Here is a 21,069-nt window from a genome sequence, read left to right on the forward strand (position 1 = left end):
TGACTCCTCCTCATTTACATAAACAAAGTGATAGCGATTGGTTAGATACGATCTGAACCAAGCTAGCGCCTGACCACTGATGCCAACATAGTTTTCTAGCCTATTAAGTAAGATTGTGTGATCTATTGTGTCAAAGGCTGCACTAAGGTCTAATAATATAAGGAGTGATATTTCACCACGGTCGGATGTTAGGAGAAGGTCATTTGTAACTCTAAGCAGCGCTGTCTCTGTGCTATGGTGGGGCCTGAATCCTGATTGGAACTTTTCATACGTACTATTATTTGCTAAGAATGTGCGTAGCTGGCTTGCCACTACCTTTTCTAATATTTTGGAAAGAAAAGGGAGATTTGAGATTGGTCTAAAGTTATTTAGATCTCCCTGGTCAAGGTTTGGTTTTTTAATGAGCGTTCTAATAACTGCTAGTTTGAAAGCTGTTGGAACGTAGCCTAATTCTAATGATGAGTTAAAGACATTTAGTACTGGGTTAGACACTATAGGGAATAATACCTCTTTGAGTTATTTTGTGGGAACAGGGTCCAATATACAGGACGATGATTTGGATGATGCTACTAATTTAGATAGCTCATCTATTGTAGTAGGTTTAAATGACTCAAGATGTTCATATGGTAGGCAAGCGTTAAATGTATTGCTGGGTGGAGTGGTGGCTGCTTGGGTACCTACAATGTTTTCCCTAATAATCATAATTTTCTTAGTAAAGAAGTTCATGAAGTCGTTACTATTGTGTGGGATTTTATTAGTGGGTTCTGTTTGTTCTTTATTTCTAGTCAGTTTCGCAACTGTGCTAAAGAGGAAGCGAGGGTTAATATGATTTACTTTAAAAATATTGCTGAGAAACGAAGATCTGGCGATTTTTATAGCCTGTCTGTAGTTTTTAACAATATCTTTCCATGCTGCAAGACATACCTCTAACTTTGTGATTCTATAAATTCTTTCCATTTTTCTAGCAGCCTTTTTAAGGGCAGCGGTATGATGGTCGTACCATGGAGCTGGCATTTTTTCTTTGATTCTCTTTTTTCGAATTGGAGCTACGGCATCCAATGTGTTAGAACAAATACTGTTCAGTTTTTCTATTACAATATCTAGATCTTCAGGGTTATCTGCTACATGTTTCATTTGGGACAGGTCTGGAAGAGTGCTAATAAAGTTATCTTTAGTGGTGGAAATTATTGTTCTGGCTAGTCGGTAGCGTATTGTGGATCGAGTGATCATATCTAGAAGTACCGTGTATGAGACAAGGCAATGGTCTGAAACTGCATCGCTCTGAGGTGATATCGCGATTTCATTAATATTGAGCCCGAGTGACAGAATTAAGTCTAATGTGTGCCTATGAGTATGCGTGGGCCCTGTCACGTTTTGTCTAATATTGAGAGAATTTAGAATATCCATAAATGCTAATCCTAATGTATCTGTTGGGTTATCAACATGTATATTAAAGTCACCAACGATAAGAGCTTTATCTACAGTGACTACGAGGTCAGACAGGAAATTTGATATTTCTTTAAGAAAATCTACATGATGGCCCGGAGGTCTATAGATTGTAGCAAGGGCAAAAGAGAGCTGTTTATGGTTACGATCAGTTATTTCCATATTTAATAGCATTATTTCAAATGAATTAAATTTTAGTTCGGATTTATGGTTTACTTTAAAAAAAAAATTGTATATTGTAGCTACACCACCCCCTCTCCCCTTTAAACGCGGTTCATGTTTATAATAGTAGTCTTGTGGGGTGGATTCGTGTAAACTAATGTAATCGTCTGCTTTAAGCCAGGTTTCTGTTAAAGAGAGTGCATCTAAGTTTTGGTCAGTAATTATTTCATTGACAATGGGTTCTTTATTGGTAAGCGATCTAATGTTAAGAAGGCCGAATTTTAACATTCGAGGTTCATCTGTAAACGTATTGTTTTCTAATTTTATGTTAGTAAGATTTGTACGAGACGAGTTAAACGGTGCTCTGTATTCGTTTGTTCGAGGAACGCACACAGTTGAAATGTGTTGATACTCTGGTAAGATAGACTCTAAGTTCTGGGATATATGTGATCTTGACATGTCAGAGCTACTAACAGATGGACGGGTAGGCCGATCTATCTGTTTCCTGACCTGGGCCCTGGGTAGTCAAACTGTATTAGAATTTAGAGTATTGGTCAGATTTCTAGAGAGTATAGCATTTCCTTCCGATGACGGATGAAGGCCATCTCTCTTTAGCAGGTCAGGTCTCCCCCTGAAGTGTTTCCAATTATCTATAAACCCTACGTTATGCTGAGGGCACCATTTTGACATCCAGTGGTGAAGAGACACTAATCTGCTATAAGTTTCATCACCCCGGTAGGCGGGGAGGGCACCAGAGCAAATTACATTATCTGACATTGTTTTTTGCAATTTCACACACCTCTTTAATAGTATCTTTGGTGATCTCTGACTGGCGGAGTCTGGTGTCATTTGCGCCGGCATGAATAACAATTTTAGAAAACTTACGCTTAGCATTAGCCAGTACTTTAAGTTTGGATCTAATGTCTGACGATCTGGCTCCCGGTATACAGTCAACTATGGTGGCTGGTGCCTCAATGTTCACGTTCTTAAGTATCGAGTCTCCAATAACAAGGGCACCTTTAACAGATGTCTCAGCCGGCGTATTGTTTAGAATGTCGAATCTGTTAGAAATTACTAGGGGGGACTTCGATGGGCATCGAATATGACTACGCCGCCTGACAGTCACCCAGTTAGTCGGCCGTGTTAAATCAGTTGCCGGAACCGAGCTATGTGTACTACGCGTTACCGTAGGCGCACCCGAAACAGTGTTTGAAACATTAACATTAGCATTAGCGGTCTTACTGTCCTCAACGAGCGTTCGGATGTGCGCTTCTAGTTCTGCAACCTTCTCCGTCAGCCTTACTACTTCAATACACTTAACACATGTAAACCCCTCTGTGCTGACGGAAGAAGCTAAACTGTACATGTGGCAAGCAGTGCAGGTTACAATGACAAGTCGGAGTCTTACCGTTTTCATTTTGGGCGATGGCGTCTCTGCTCGCCTGAACGCGGTCCGTGAAGCTGCATCGAGACCGGTGCTCGCTCGCTGGCTGCCTCGTACGTCTCCGGGTGCCAGGAGCCAGGGTGATGTGAGGCACGCTGTACCGCCTGGTGCTAATGCCGGGACACAACTCCTCCACAGCTTCCCGCTCTGGTGAGGAAAGGTCTGAAAAACATACATCGGATGAGTCCGCCATTAGATCGAAAAGGAAGGCAGATTTACAGTAAACAAACAGTGAGGAAACGGTAAACAAACTTCAGCCGGCACGTTTGTTGAAGCTAGCGGCTATATGCTAACACTAAGTGTTTACCAGTGATAAATCGATTTAGTTATAAATACTGTTGAATAATCGCCACGCTAAAGTATTCCTAAGATGAACTAGTAAGTTATATTATATAGATAGTAACAAGATAGTAAGAAAATAGGATTTGGATGATGAACTCGACGGAGCTCCGATAACAGTGTTGCCACTCTCTCTTGCGTCTCTCTCTTGACTAGAAACAGGGTGGTCAATAGAGTAATGGTGACATTTTATGAAATATTTGGCCCGCCCCAACCCGCACCGCAACACTGTATCTATTTTTAAAACCCGCACCGCCCCGCGCCCATTAAAATAGACATATTAGGCATTTTTAATGTAAATAAAAAGAGGCTTTATTTCAGCCTAAGAGTGCTTGGAAACAGCCATTAGATTACATCGCCCTGTAAACTGGCAACAACATACACCAATGAGCCATAGAAACCAGCATGGTCATATTAATATAGAGATAGGATAATGATAAACCAGGGGTGTCCAATACATCGATCGCAAAGGCAATGCCGGTAGATCGCACATAAGCTTACTGTGTATTCTCATGCTGCTCCATGCCTCCACGGGAAAATTGGCCTTATGAGTAATTGTGAAACTCTTAAGTCTTTTTGAGTTGCTGTGCCTTTCTTCTCATATGTGTTTTTATAAATCTTATGCCTGCCGCTGCAGCTCAGTCGTGTAAAGCTCAGTCCGAAATTTACAAGCATTCAATTGCATCGCATTCTTCTTGCTTTCATGCATGAGCTGAAGCACGCGAGAGCGAGCGAACGAGGGAGAGAGAGAGAGAGAGGCAGCGTTGCGCTGATATATGCTTCTGATACTATTGTAATTTTCCTTCAAGTTTGTTTCACTAAATCTCCGCTATTTTAAACCGTACTCGACATGTGCTCCAGGATTTTTTTTAACTCCTCAAGAAAATAGAGTAATGGTGACATCCCTAAATCCAATCTAGAGATATATGCAGTAAAGTCCACGCATTTAAAGTGTTTTTAGCATGTAGAACTTGTCGGCTTTATCATTTTAAAAGTGGATCACCACACAAAAAGCAGCATTTGTATTATCTATTCACAAATTCCCTACCTTAATTTCTCCTGCAAATCGTCTTTCATCTTTTAATTCTCCGTTTGTTTTGTTGTTGTGGCTGGCAGCCAGTGGAGCTACTTGGCGCTTCCGTGACGTCAAAGGTTTGGGGATATCAAGTTACGTTGCGGAAGTTACGTTGCCACATAGGCCTACGTAATTTAACCTTATCAAAGAACGTAATTAAATGTAAAAATATATATTCCCAAATATTTAATATATATACTACAGGGAATTAGACGCAACATATCAGTTTTTTAATTTTGTTTTTAATGACCCGCCCCAACCCGCCCCGCATTAAAGTTACAATTTCTTTACCCGCCCCAACCCGACCCGCGGGTTACGAGACGACCCGCGCATCACTAATGGCCAGGGTCGAGCACGTAGGCGCATTGCAGATGCCTAGAGGATGGCAACATAGTATGGCAAAAACAATAAACAATTTTTACAACATTTTTGTATATTCAATTCAATTTTATTTATATAGCGCTTTTCAGAATAGTTAATTGTTTCAAAGCAGCTTTACATTAATAGAAGCAGTGAAAAGCACAGAAAAACGACAGATAGCACAACATAATACACGATAGCATAAGCAGTTAAATTTGCTGCGGCTATGACTCAACATTATAAGCGAGCGTATTACTAATGTAACGTCTAGAAGAGGAAGCTAAGTTAAGCCCAAGAAGGCTGCCTCCCCGGGTTAAAAAAAACCCTAGGAGAAAAAAACCCGGGAAATAAAAAAAAGTCTTAGGAGGAACAAACCCTTGGGAGATATATATATATATAAACACATATAAACGGATAAGAAGATTAAGCGGAGATTAAGCGGAGATTAAGCAGGTTTTGCCGGTGATCATTGGTCGGGCTTCAGCTGGGCATCACGTTGAAGGACGACCAGTAGATCAGAGGTGTGCCGACTTTCACATTTACCGGAACTGGGTCTGTTTGTCTCATTGTCCTTGGGGTCGAGGACAGGACAGGGAGAGAAAAACAAAATCATATTAGCGTAGGTGCCGTTCACATGTAATGCAAGTGTCACACAGTGATGTAGTTTAAATCAGCTTAGTTACAGACAGGCTAACTATTGCGGCATAATTTTGTTATCCACAGTTGAGGATTTAGCAAATTGGGGGCCCAATGCGAAGGTATATATGGTAACTAAGGGTCACTGCAGGTTCAGTGGCAAACAAAATCGCAACCCGACCATACGTGCCAACCCGTTTGACTTAGGCTGGAGGCCCCACTGTCGTCGTTAATGCAGGTTCAGTGGCAAACGGTGGCAAACTATTTAATGCAATTAATTTTGAAGTGTTCATGCTGATAAGGTTTTTATTTATTTATTTGGTTGGTCTGTGTTATGACCGTGAGTGCTTTGTTCCGTAAAAATAACTATTGCGAGTTAAGTACCTTTACTAGACAAATTTTGCGAATGCTTTGTTGAAGACAAAAGTTTTAAGTCTAGATTTAAAATTATCGACTGTGTCTGATTCTCGGCCATCGGTTGGTAAATCATTCCAGAGCTTAGGGGCTAAGTAGGAAAAGGATCTTCCACTTTTAGACACTTTTGATAGTCTAGGGATAATCAAGAGAGCAGAATTTTGCGACCGTAGTGTGCGTGATGGATTGTATTCTGATAGTAATTCTCTAAGATATGAGGGTGCTAGGCCATTTAAAGCTTTGTAGGTGATTAGTGATATTTTAAATTGTATGCGATATTTAACTGGGAGCCAGTGTAAAGATGCCAGAATTGGGCTTATGTGGTCATACTTCTTAGATCGAGTAACTACCCTTGCAAAAGCGTTTTGAACTAGCTGAAGCTTGCTTACCTGATTTGCATGGCATCCCCCGAGTAGCGAGTTACAATAGTCTATTCTAGAGGTCATAAAAGCATGGATAAGCTTCTCTGCGTCAGATGTAGACAGTATATGGCGTATTTTTTAGATATTTCTAAGATGGAAAAATGCTGTGCGGCAGACGTTGGCGATATGACTATCGAAGGATAAGTTGCTGTCGAACATCACACCTAAGTTCCTAACCGTGGAAGATGGCACCACAGTGCAGCCATCTATGTGCAACTTGTAATCTGACATATTATGTTTGTAGCGATTCTGTTCAATAAGAAGTATCTGTCTTATTGGAGTTGAGCTTAAGAAAGTTATGTGCCATCCAGTCACTAATATTGCTTATGCAGTCTGTTAGCTTAGAAAACGTGTGTGTTTCGCTGGGATGTGAGGAGATGTAAAGCTGGGTATCATCGGCATAGCAGTGAAAACGTATGTTATGTTTCCTGATAATGTCTCCTAGGGGTAACATATATAACGAGAACAGGATAGGACCTAAAACTGATCCGTGCGGTACACTGTATTTAACCAGGGAGTGTTATGACTCTTCCTCGTTTACATAAACAAAGTGATAGCGATTGGTTAGATACGACCTAAACCAGGCTAGCGCCTGACCACTGATACCAACATAGTTTTCTAGTCTATTGAGTAAGATTGTGTGATCTATTGTGTCAAAGGCTGCACAAAGGTCTAGTAATATAAGGATTGAGATTTCACCACGATCGGATGTTAATAGGAGGTCATTTGTAACTCTAAGCAGCGCTGTCTCTGTGCTATGGTGGGGCCTGAATCCTGATTGGAACCTTCATATGTATGTATTTGTCAAGAATGTGCTTAACTGGCTTGCCACTACGTTTTCTAATATTTTTGAAAGAAAAGGGAGATTTGAGATTGGTTTAAAGTTATTAAGATCTCCCTGATCAAGCTCTGGTTTTTTAATCAGCAGTTTAATAACTGCTAGTTTGAAAGCTGTTGGAACGTATCCTATTTCTAGCGATGAGTTAAAGATATTGATAACACTTCAGTATGGGAAACACTTATTGATTATTAATTATGACTTTTGCCTCAGTAAACTCCCAATTTACTGCTAATTAATAGCAAATAAGATAGTTGTTGTAGCCGTTAGGTTTAGGTTTTGGATTGGGTTAAGGGATGTACAATATGGTCATGCAGAACAAGGCGTTAATATGTCCTTTATATGCATTAATAAACAACCAATATGTATGCTAATAAGACAATAGTTAAAATTGAGAATTGGTTCCTATACTAAAGTTTTACCAAGATATTTAGTGCCGGGGTTGACACTACAGGGAATACCTCTTTAAGTAGTTTTGTGGGAACGGGGTCTAATATACAGGACGATGATTTGGATGATGTGACTAGTTTACAGAGCTCATCTATTGTAGTAGGTTTAAATGAATCAAGATATTCGTATGGTAATCTAGTGTTAAGTGAACTAATGGGTAGAGTGGTGGCTGCTTGTGTAGCTACGATGTTTTCCCTAATAGCCGTAATTTTGTTAGAAAAGAAGTTCATGAAATTGTTACTATTGTGTTGAAGTTTACTATTGGTTTCTGTTTGTTCTTTGTTTCTAGTCAGTTTCGCAACTGTGCTAAAGAGGAAACAAGGGTTATTATGATTATCATTTATACGCTTGCTGAGATAGGTAGATCTGGCGGTTTTAATAGCCTGTCTGTAGTGTTTAACACTCTCTTTCCATGCTGCACGCCATACCTCTAACTTTGTGCTTCTATAATTTCTTTCCATTTTTCTAGCTGCCTTTTTAAGGGCTGCGGTGTGATGGTCATAGCATGGAGCTTGGCGGTTTTTCTTTGATTCTCTTTTTTCGAATGGGAGCAATGGCATCCAATGTGTTAGAACAGACATTGTTCAGGTTTTCTATTACAATATCTAGATCGTCACAGTTATCTGCTACATGTTTCATTAGGGACAGGTCTGGAAGAGTGCTAATAAAGCTATCTTTAGTGGTGGAAATTATTGTTCTGGCTAGTCTGTAGCATGTTGTGGATTAAGTGATCCTATCTAGAAGTACAGTGTATGACACAAGGTAATGGTCAGAAACTGCATCACTCTGAGGTGATATTTCGATGTCATTAAATTGAGTCAGAGTGAGAGAATTAAGTCTAATGTGTGCTTAGGAGTATGCGTGGGCCCTGTCACGTTTTGTCTAATAGTGAGAGAATTCAGAACATCCATAAACGCACGTCCTAATGCATCTTTTGGGTTATCCACATGAATATTAAAATCACCAACGATAAGAGCTTTATCCTACAGTGACTACAAGCTCAGACAGGAAATCTGCTATTTCTTTAAGGAAATCTGCATGGTGGCCAGGAGGTCTATAGATTGTAGCTAAGGTGAAAGAAAGCTGTTTGTTGTTACGATCAGTTATTTCCATATTTAACAACATTAGTTAAATTTAAATTTTAGTTCAGATATTTGGTTTACTTAAAAATTTTGTTGTATATTGTAGCTACACCACCCTCTCTCTCCTATAATCGAGGTTCGTGTTTATAATAAACGTCTTGTGGGGTGGATTCGTTTAAACTAATGTAGTCGTCTGCTTTAAGCCAGGTTTCTGTTAAACAGAGTGCATCTAAGTTTGATCATTAATTATTTCATTGACATTAGGCTCTTTATGGGTAAGCGATCTAATGTTAAGAAAGCAGAATTTTAACATTCGAGGTTCATCTGTTAATGTATTGTTTTCTAATTTTATGTTAATCAGATTTGTACCAGATGTGGCAAGCGGTGCTCTGTATTTGTTTGTTCGGGGAAGAGATACAGTTAAAATGTGTTGATATTCTGGTTCAAAGTGCTGGGATAAAAGTGATCTTGACGTATCACGGCAGCTAACAGACGGACGGTTAAGCTGATCCGTCTGTTTCCTGACCTGGGCCCTGGATAGTCAGACTAGATCAGAGAATAGCACTTCCTTCCGATGGCAGATGAAGGCCATCTCAGGTTAGGAGGAATAGTCTCCCCCAGAAATGCTTCCAATTGTCTATAAACCCTACATTATGCTGAGGGCACCACTTTGACATCCAGCCATTGAGAGACACTAATCTACTATGTGTTTCATCTTCCCGGTAGGCTGGGAGGGGACCAGAGCATATTACATTGTCTGACATTGTTTTTGCAATTTCACACATCTCATTAACTCTTTCCCCGCCATTGACTAGTTATCTCGTCAATCTGCAATACCGCTATTATCCACCAGGTGCCGCAACTTATAAAAACCGGAAGTATTGCCCTAGGGTGGGTGTAGGCAAGTTCGGTCCTACAGAGCCGCAGTCCTGCATTGTTTAGTTCCAACCCTAATCAAACACACCTGAACAAGCTAATCAATGTCTTTAGGATTTAGACATCAGGTTAGATTATCAGTGCTTAGGCTAAAATATGCAGGACTGCGGCTCTCTAGGACCGAACTTGCCTACCCCTGCCCTAGGGCAAACAGCTGTATGTCCTTGTATGTTTTAAAGATCGCTCTGCATCTGATCTCTATCAAAAGTCCTTCACAAAAATGGAATTATCTCAGCTTTTTTCTTAAAATTTTGTGTTTTTGATGAAACCTACACATTTGAGAGGTGATAAAAACAGAACACATGAAGGCAGGATAAAACGGATTTTATTTTTTTGAAAGCAGAGGGTCTGTTCTTTTATTTCCTATATTGTATGTTTATATATTTAAAAAGGAGCATTTTCTGGAAGGCATTAACCTTTTGTGAAAATCATGAAAAATGCTGGCGGGGAAAAGAGTTAATAGTATCTTTGGTGATTTCCGAATGGCGGAGCCTGGTCTCATTCGTTCCAACGTAAATAACAATCTTAGATAACTTCCGCTTAGCATTAGCCAGCACTTTAAGTTTGGATCTAATGTCAGACGTTCTAGCTCCCGGTATACAGTCGACTATAGTGTTTGGTGCCTCAATGTTAATGTTCCTGAGTATAGAATCTCCAATGACCAGGGCACTTTTAACAGGCATTTCAGCTGGTGTACTGCTTAGGGGATCGAATCTGTTAGAAATTACCGTATGGGTCTTAGATGGACGCCGTATATGATTATGCCGCCTGACAGTCACCCAGTTAGTCCGCCGACTTGACTCTGATGTCGGAACCGAGCCATGTGTATTTTGATAAACACTATGCGTGCTCGATACAGTATTTGCAACAGTAACATTAGTGGTTTTGCTATCCTCAACTAGCGTTCGGATGCGCGATTCTAGTTCAGCAACCTTCTCAGTCAACCTTACTACTTCAATACACTTAGTGCAGGTAAACCCCTTTATGCTAACGGCAGAAGCTAAACTATACATGTGGCAAGTAGTACATGTTACAATAACAAGCGGAGTCTTACCGCTTTCATGCTGGGTGATGGCGTCTCCGTTCACCCGTTCACGGTCCGTAAAGCTGCATTGTTTAGGGTGCTTGCTTGTTGCACGCCTCGGTCGCTTGTGGACGTCCGGAGCCAGGGTGAAGTGGGTGTTGTACCTCGTGTTGAATCTGCTAAAACTGGGTATCAACTCCTCCACAGCTTCCAGCTCAGGTGAGGACAGATCAGAAAAGCATATATCAGATGAATCCGCCATTAGATCGGAAAATGTTATTTTATATTTTATATTATATAAATAGGAATAAGATAGTAAAAAAAAGGTTTTAGGTGATGAACTCGACGGAGCTCCGATGTACCCAAGTTGTCATTTATTTCATTTGTAAATAACGGTTAAAGGTAGGCAACACACAAGAATGCTACTTAAAATCCCCTCTCTCCACAAAGCGCAATTTAGTTTAACATTAAATTACACAGCATTTGTCCTGTCAATATTAATACTGGCTTTACCTTAGACTGCAAGTCAGTACTGTAAGTTGCTTCTGCTATAGGATGAAAGTGTATAAAAGTACGAAGAGTTAAATGTACATTTGGTCTGAGCATGCACAGTTAAATATACAATTAATATACAATTAAACTTATATTCTATGGCTTTTTACAAGCATGGCAGTTTGCATCAAATCAGGTGTTTTTATATTGTTGAATCAAATGTTACTTTAACCACAGTTTAAAACGTAGTAACCATATCTGTTACATGAAAAAATGATAGGAAGCAAATGCCGAAAACAGTGTTTATTAAAGTTCAAAAGTAATGAAGTGATGGGTTTAGGTCCTAGATCAGGAGTCGTGGAGTAATAACTACTCCAGAGAGAACCGGAAGTCAGACTGAGGTGACAGAGAAAACCCATGTAGTATGGATCACGGGGAGATATCGGAGCACCCACACATGCTCGGGACCCTGGACCCACGACAACAGGGAGAACAGAGACAGAACCAGATGACTTTGATCAGTGAAGCAGACGGGAGCCCTGTGGTCTGGCCAAACACACAAACCAAAAACAACGATCTGACAAAGACACGACAAGAGACAGGGTGTTAAATAGGCAATAGAAATGAGCAACAGCTGCGGTGCTAACCACCAATCAGCCGATGAGCAGATGAGAACAATAAGGCACAGCACAAACCAGACTATTACGAGAAAATAGCAGAGATGACAACCGTGACAGTACCCCCTCTTCTAGAAATGCTCCTGGCATTCCCAGAACCACCTACCTGTCGATTGTAGTCATCGATAAGGGAGTGATCCAGTATGTCCCTAGCATGAAGCCAACTTCTCTCCTCCGGACCGTAACCCGTCTCGAGTCCAGAATACATTAAACAGAATAAGTAGGTTCCCCATCTACGAGACGTGGCGGTGGGGGAACCGTGACTGCCGGTTTAAGATGGAAACATGGAATGCAGAATGGATTCTCCTGTATGCTGGGGGAAGTTTGAGGCAGTCTGTCTCCGGACTTATGATCTTGGTGACAGGAAACGGGCCAATGAATTTGGGAGCCAACTTATTCGATATGGAACGCAGCGGAATGTTCTTAGTAGAGAGCCACTCTAGGTGTGGTGACACGTCTGGACAAAGGACACCGGGCCGGGGCCGCTACCCCTTTTAAGGCCGCTTTGACCTTCAATTCGACCTCCCATGTCAGAGGGGAAACCATTATAGTCTCAAGTAAAATACACTCGGGAGTAGACAGGCGTTCGGAAGGGTCAAAATACGCACTAAAGCATTGGGTTTGATGTTCTTAGAACTGGACGGTACAAGAGGGAAAAATCTAAACATCCGGAAAAAAGTGCCCACCGAGCCTGCCTACAGTTGAGTCTTTTAGCTGTCCGGATATATTCCAGGTTCTTATGGACGTCACCTGAACGTCATTCTGGGGAAGGTCAAAGCGGTCTGAGGCACGGCTAGTTGGCTGAAAATTGCGAATAAAACGTCAGTAAAAATTGGCGAATCCCAGAAACCGCTCCAGGGCCTTACGGGAATCTGGAATTGGCCAATCCACCACAGCCTTAACCTTGTCAGGGTCCATACGTATTCTGGACCAAAATTCATGCCATTAATATCTTTAACGCATCTTACTGTACGAAGAAAAACAATATTGTATAACGTTACGTAATTGCAAAAACAGTTAATTATGGCATGCACATGCGATATTTAAAGCATGATTCTTTTTTAGATTTCAGAATGAGCACATTTGTCTTAATAGATATGCTGTGTTCTGTCAGCTGATCAAATATTTACGCTAATGTAATGAAGACGAATGTATAGTAACTCACTGTTAAAAAAGTAAAATCTACAAAGTTAAATAACTATGTACATGCTTAAGGTGTTTGGGTTGTAATAATTTACAGGGAGACTTCAGATATAAAAGCGGAGACTAGTAAAGTACTGTTTTATAATTAAAACCTGATAAGATCCTATTTGTTTAATAGAATGTTTAGGCATACAAATATGGCGGTGCGGTGGCTTCACAGCTTCAGGCGCAATCTAGTCCTTTATATACCAGATCAGTGTAAAGTAGATCAATGGTCTCAAAGCACACCTGTAGAAAATTTTTCAACCAATAAGAAATCAGCATTTAACAGCCTTGTGATATAAATGGAAATGAAACAAATGTCTTATTGCATATATTAGTCAACATTTTGGTGACTAAACATAATAAAAAAATTAAATAAAAATATAGCTGCAAGCAGCAATTGCGGGGTCAAGCACCTTCAGCGCGATGAGCACCCAAAGCACAGCAAAAACCACACGACACAGCAAATGCGCAGAAAGCGCACAATACAGAGCATGAACCCGAAGCAAAGCAAATGCAGAGCAGGACCAATGCAGTGCGGAGCAACAACAGTAAAGATGGCAAAAATATAAATACAATGTATAGTATGAAAATCACAAAACTTAAGTGAGAAAAAAATATCACTGCACATGGGATTCAAACCCATGACCTCAGAATCTCATGGAATGTGGTTAACCAGATGCGCAACTCAGTTAACACAGCTCAAAGGGCAGCAAAAAACAGCTTAGGTGCTGCAAGGATTGACATATGCCAATCAACACAAATGCAGAACTGACAGTGCAGAGCAGAACTAACAGAAATACAATGTATATGAGAATCAAAAAGCTCAAGTGAGATTGAAGACAAGAAGATCATTCTGTATAGTAATGCTATACAATGTAATATACAGTCACATTAATTTACTATGACAAATAGACAACGTCACAGGCACGGTCAACTTTGGAGTGGTATTTCTAAGAAAGAGAACAGAATATCAAAAATCTGTTCGTCATGTCTGTGCGGATTGCTCCAAACATTATACGAGCAGTACCTGGCATAAAATAAACCAAATTTGTAAAAGGAGTAGCGAAAAAATCATGTACCATATGCTTTACAATAACACATGAACAGAATGTTGGAAAATGACAAACAAGGTATCGTTGCAATCGGCATAAACCAGTGAATACAATTTCAAGAAATTAATATCAGACAAAGTATTCAGAAGTTATAAGCAGTTCCATAAGAACTGTTATAGTTTAAAACCCCTAGGTGGCGCTGTACTCTGACTTCCCAGGTACCTTCAGGACATCATGTCGAAGCTCCTTACTAATTTTTGCGCGGATATGTCCAATAGTTCAAATAATATAACAAATTATGTGAAATTTCAAAATGGCGGACAGGCGGTTCGGTCAAACCCGGCATAATACACATCGACAGATGCGGCATGAGGTAAACAATCCATAGACATCAAGATCATAATTTTCTGACAAACAGTTCAGAAGTTATGGGCAAAAATAGCCTATTTTCATATCTCATGACCCATAGGTGGCGCTGTCGCCAAATTTGGCATGAACCCCAAGTTCATGGTCCACATGAAGTGTACCAAATTTCATTTCAATTGATCAAAGAATGACCGAGATACAGCTTCAGAACCATTTTTGTGTCAACCTTGTTAAGTTTGCGCATTTATTACTTTTGAACAAAGATAAATATCAAAATTCAGTTCGGTCATTTCTGTGCGGCTCACTCCAAAGTTTGCCTGTGCCAAATTTCATAACAATTTAACCAAATTTGAAGGAGGAGTAGCGAATAAACTGAATACTGTACATTTCAAAATGGCCGCTACTGTAATGGGTGGAGTTTTACTGTAAGGCATTAAAAACAATAAGCATGAGGAGAGAAATCACGTGTACTAAGTAGAATTTTCATAGATCAAGCGGATCACTAGTTATAACCATTTGAACATTGAATTTTTGCACTGCTGGTGGCGCTAGAGACCCTATTTTTGGTCACTTGACTTTTCAGGACCACCTCTACAACTGTGCCAAATTTAATCATTTTCCTATGTACGGTTCATAGGGCTGCCATAGACGCCTACGGCTAAGAAGAAGACGCAGAATAATAATAATAATACTAACAATTCCAATAGGTGTCACAGCACCTTCGGTGCTTGACCCCTAATAATAATACTAACAATTCCAAAAGGTGTCTCAGCACCTTCGGTGCTTGACCCCTAAATATAGCTGCAAGCAGCAACTCGGGGCCAAGCACCTTCAGCGCAATAATGAGCACCCAAAGCAAGCACACAAAACACAGCAAGCTCACAAATCACAGCAAGCTCACAAATCACAGCAAGCTCACAAAGCACAGCAAGCACACAAAGCACAGCAAGCTCACCAAGCACAGCCAGCACACAAAGCACAGCACGCACACAAAGCACAGCAAGCTCACAAAGCACAGCAAGCTCACAAAGCACAGCAAGCTCACAAAGCACAGCAAGCTCACAAAGCACAGCAGGCTCACAAAGCACAGCAAGCACACAAAGCACAGCAAGCACACAAAGCACAGCAAGGTCACAGAGCACAGCAAGCTCACAAAGCACAGCAAGCTCACAAAGCATAGCAAGCACACCAAGCACAGCAAGCTGACAAAGCACAGCAAGCTCAAAATGCACAGCAAGCTCACCAAGCACAGCAAGCACACAAAGCACAGCAAGCACACAAAGCACAGCAAGCACACAAAGCACAGCAAGCACAGAAAGCACAGCAAGCTCACAAAGCACAGCAAGCTCACAAAGCACAGCAGGCTCACAAAGCACAGCAAGCACACAAAGCACAGCAAGCACACAAAGCACAGCAAGGTCACAAAGCACAGCAAGGTCACAAAGCACAGCAAGGTCACAAAGCACATTTAGCTCACAAAGCACAGCAAGCTCACAAAGCACAGCAAGCTCACAAAGCACAGCAAGCACACAAAGCACAGCAGGCACACAAAGCACAGCAGGCACACAAAGCACATCAAGCTCATAAAGCACAGCAAGCACACAAAGCACAGCAAGCTCACAAAGCACAGCAAGCACACAAAGCACAGCAAGCACACAAAGCACAGCAAGCACACAAAGCACAGCAAGCTCACAGAGCACAGCAAGCTCACAAAGCACAGCAAGCTCACAAAGCATAGCAAGCACACCAAGCACAGCAAGCTGACAAAGCACAGCAAGCTCACAAACCACAGCAAGCTCACAAAGCACAACAAGCTCACAAAGCACATCAAACACACAAAGCACATCAAACACACAAAGCACAACAAGCTCACAAACCACAGCAAGCTCACCAAGCACAGCAAGCACACCAAGCACAGCAAGCACACAAAGCACAGCAAGCTCAAAATGCACAGCAAGCTCACCAAACACAGCAAGCACACAAAGCACAGCAAAGCACAGCAAGCTCACAAAGCACAGCAGGCACACAAAGCACAGCAGGCACACAAAGCACAGCAAGCTCACAAAGCACAGCAAGCACACAAAGCACAGCAAGCACACAAAGCACAGCAAGCACCATAAAGCGAACCAAACACGCAAGGCTCAGGAATCATAGAGCAGAACCACCACAATGCAGAGCAACAACAGCAAACATGGAAAAATATAACATATGTGAACTACAGACAGGTTGAGAAGAATTGATGAGGAAGAACAAAGCACAGCAAGCACACAAAGCACAGCAAGCACACAAAGCACAGCAAGCACAGCAAGCACACAAAGCACAGCAAGCACACAAAACACAGCAAGCACACAAAGCACAGCAAGAACCACCACAATGCAGAGCATCAACAGCAAACATGGAAAAATAGAACACATGTTAACTACAGACAGGTTGAGAAGAATTGATGAGGAAAAACAAAACGTCATGACTCAGGTGGGATTCGAACCCAGGAACTCAGAATCTCAGTCCATGTGGTTAACTAGATGCGCCACTCAGTTGACACAGTTCATGAGGCAGCAGACAAGAGATTAGAGAGCTGAAAGGATTAACATATGTCAATCACCAAAGATGCAGGAAAGACACAGCAGAAGCACCACAATGCAGAGCAACAACAGCAAACATGGAAAAATAGAACACATGTGAACTACAGACAGGTTGAGAAGAATTGATGAGGAAGAACAAAATGTCATGACTCAGGTGGGATTCAAACCCAGGAACTCAGAATCTCAATCCATGTGGTTAACTAGATGCGCCACTCAGTTGACACAGTTCATGAGGCAGCAGACAAGAGATTAGAGAGCTGAAAGGATTAACATATGTCAATCACCAAAGATGCAGGAAAGACACAGCAGAAGCAGAAATAACAGAAATACAATGTATATGAGCTCAAGTGAGATTGAAGACAAGCAGATCATTCTGCATAGTAATTCTATACAATGTAATATACAGTCACATTAATTTACTATGACAAATAGACAATATTATAGGCACTGTCAACTTTGGAGTGGTATTTCTAAGAAAGAGAACAGAATATCAAAAATCTGTTCAGTCATTTATGTGCGGATTGCTCCAAACATTATACGAGCAGAACCTGGCATAAAATAAACAAAATTTGTAAAAGGAGTAGTGAAAAAATCATCTACCATATGCTTTACAATAATACATGAACAGAATGTTGGAAAATGACAAACGAGGTATCGTTGCAATCGGCATAAATCAGTGAATACAATTTCACAAAGAAATTAATATCAGACAAAGTATTCAGAAGTTATAAGCAGTTCCATAAGAACTGTTATAGTTTATTACCCTTAGGTGGCACTGTGCTCTGACTTCCCACGTACCTTTAGGGCATCATGTCGAAGCTCCTTACCAATTTTTGCGCAGATATGTCCAATAGTTCAAAAAATATAACAATTTGTGTGAAATTTCAAAATTTCAAGCTACAGCTTCAGAACCATTTTTGCGTCAACCTCGTTAAGTTTTGTGCATTTATTACTTTTGAACAAAGATAAATATCAAAATTCTGATTAGTCATTTCTATGCGGCTCACTCCAAAGATCACCTGTGCCAAATCTCATAAGAATTGAACCACATTTGAAGGAGGAGTAGCGAAAAAACGAAATACTGTACATTTCAAAATGGCCGCTACTGTAATGGGTGGAGTTTTACTGTAAGGTATGAAAAACAACAAGCATGAGGAGAGCAATCACGTGTACTAAGTAGAATTTTCATAGATCAATCGGATCAGCAGTTATAACCATTTGAACATTGAATTTTTGAGATGATGGTGGCGCTATAGAGTTAGTACTCGAGACCCCATTTTTGGTCACATGACTTTTTAAGACCACCACTACAACTGTGCCAAATTTCATCATTTTCCTATGTACGGTTCATAGGGCTGCCATAGACCCCTATGACTAAGAAAAAGAAGAAGCAGCAGAATAATAATAATAATACTAACAATTCAATTCCAATAGGTGTCACAGCACCTTCGGTGCTTGACCCCTAATAACAATTGCAATAGGTGTCTCAGCACCTTCGGTGCTTGACCCCTAATAATAGAAAAGCACTGCTTTGTCATTTTATTTTTCTAAAAATTGCATTAATCATAATTTCTTGTGTCTAGCACTTTTACAATTTATGACCATTTGCTAAAGAGAATGTGAAGCTGATGTTAAGCCATGTTGAATTCTGGGTTCTGGGATGGTTTTTGATGTTGGAAAACATCACTTTAGTAGGTCAGTGCTGAAGCATTAAAAATACAATAGTAAGTCACATGGTAAATTAATGGTTAACATTTTTCCAAAATGTAAACAATCCAAATGAAAAACATGTTGCGGAGGTAATTAAAAACGTGTATGTGTATGATTGAAGCAATGCCTAAGATCTAAAAACAACCCACTTAGATGTTAAAAACAACACATTGCTTATTACTCAATAAATAATGTAAATAATGTCATAGCAGAGGATTCTTTAAAATATTTTTATATTTACATGTTTTTCCTTAATAATTAGGACCAATGTTAAAAAGCTTCTAGAGATTTGTAGCATTTAAACTCATGAAGAGTGTATGTTCTTATTTGTTTTTGGAAAAACGAGATGAGTCACGTCACGGTGTGCTGGTAGAGATAGTGTTTTGGGGTCTGAAATGTATTCCTGGGTTGCCTTCTCATCAGAGGTGTAAAGAGTAGCTGAAAGCCATACTTGAGTAAAAGTACAAATTCCTTACTGTAAAAATTACTCCACTACAAGTTACAAGTTACCAATTTAAATACGACTTGAGTAAAAGTATTAAAGTAACCCAATTTAAAAGTACTCAAGTATTTTTACTCGTACTGAATGTTGGCTCAAAGATGCACTAGTCCTCAACACAAAGAGACATTGTAGATCTGGGCAGTGAAAACTAAGAAAGTTTATTTATGAGGTTTTATTTCCTAATATAGAAAAGAAATCAAACTCCTCAAAATTTTGACCTGGCAGAACAAACACAGATTAAACATAGTCATAGTCTTTTGACAAAAATTGAATTAAGTTTTAGTCATATTTTTGTCATCTGAATTGATTTAGTTTTAGTCTAATTTTATTCAACTAAATGCCATGAGATTTTAGTCTAGAAATCTACATTCAATTTAATTTAAACCCATTTAATTTTAGTCTAGTGTCATTGTGTACTTGAATGTGCCATGCTGAAAAATATATAGCTTAAAGGTAGGGTAACACATTTTGAAAAATGCTAACGGTAGCCGCCTAGCAATGAAATCCCGATCCCACCCTCAAGTCAAATCGCCATCCAAAGTCACGCCTCTTTCAAAACACATGAACACGCACAGATCAGACGGTCACATGACATCTCATGTCTCACTCTCATTCAGCAGTGAGAAAACTTTGCAGTACAAAGTCGAATAACACTTCCAAAATAACCAAACAACTGGTTTACATCAGAATTAGTTTAAGCACACGTTCGGTTGTGTAGACGTAGTAACTAACTTTGTTACGCTAATCCGTAAACGAACACACATTTCATAAGCAACACAATGTTTCATCAAAGTAGAATATCTGAATCCATCTCAATACAAACAGATCGCGTACCTACCTTACCAACTCCTGCTCCTGCAGCTGTTTCATCTCGTGGAAAAGCAGTAAAGTTACCCATGTTAATTTCGGTTTTTGCTCTTGCTGATCCAGGCAGTTTTTGCTGTTGTTGTTATAAAAGATGCCTTTAGTTTTGTGCCTCCTGTGTAGGTTGTCAATTCAGCAGAAAAGTTTGCTGTTCTCACTGTTTACAGGCAGGAGGTGAGCGCACGTGAACGCGCCGATGACGTATGGTGTCTGCGTGGACTCGCTGCGCGGTTGGCATTCAAATTACGCTTACGTATGAGGGACAAAAATGGAAACGTCCGTTCGGACCGAAATCTATGACTTGTTGAACATTTTTTGGTCCTACGCCTTTCACAGATAACATAAATTTCTACAAATACATTTAAACAACTTAACACAGTGATTGCTATCAGGATGTAAGGAGACTTTTAACCAGCATAACAAAAAATGTTTCAGGATCAAATCTGTTACCCTACCTTTAACTTTGTGATATAAATATATGGTAACACTTTACAATAAGGTTCATTAGTTAACATTAGTTAGCTACATTACTCAACATGAACTAATAATGAACTGCACTTATACAGCATTTATTCATCTTTGTTAATGTTAATTTCAACAATTACTAATACTTTATTAAAATCTTGTTAACATTACCAAATATTCTTATATAGGCCTATCCTAAAAAAGATATAATTTTAATATTTAAAAAATTCCTGTAAACTAAAATTACACTAACAGAAATATGATAATGCATATTAAAAGCGTGAAGTTGTTCATTTGAAAGATTAATTGTAAACACATGTAGTACGTAACACCACTATCTCACATTAAGTGCACTACAGTTCGTCCGCCATGCATCCCTCTTTACAGTAAATACATTACAGCATACTTGATTAAATGTGAGGACAGTGAAATTGTACACTTATTATCAATCTTATAATGTACTTTAAGTTACTCGGGCAATCAGTACAGGACCTCGCTGGTTTATTTTGGCTTATATAGTAAGTTATATCAAGTTATGTAACC

General features: G+C 39.9%; 1 protein-coding gene across 10 annotated transcripts in view; it reads left to right on the plus strand.

Annotated features, from left to right (window-relative positions):
• The window catches only part of prr12a (proline rich 12a), a 246,672-nt gene that overhangs the window by 125,462 nt on the left and 100,141 nt on the right, over positions 1-21,069 (plus strand). The gene's annotated exons all lie outside the window — the stretch shown is intronic.

Source organism: Misgurnus anguillicaudatus, chromosome 4 (genome assembly GCF_027580225.2).
Source record: "Misgurnus anguillicaudatus chromosome 4, ASM2758022v2, whole genome shotgun sequence".
Lineage (NCBI taxonomy): Eukaryota > Metazoa > Chordata > Actinopteri > Cypriniformes > Cobitidae > Misgurnus > Misgurnus anguillicaudatus.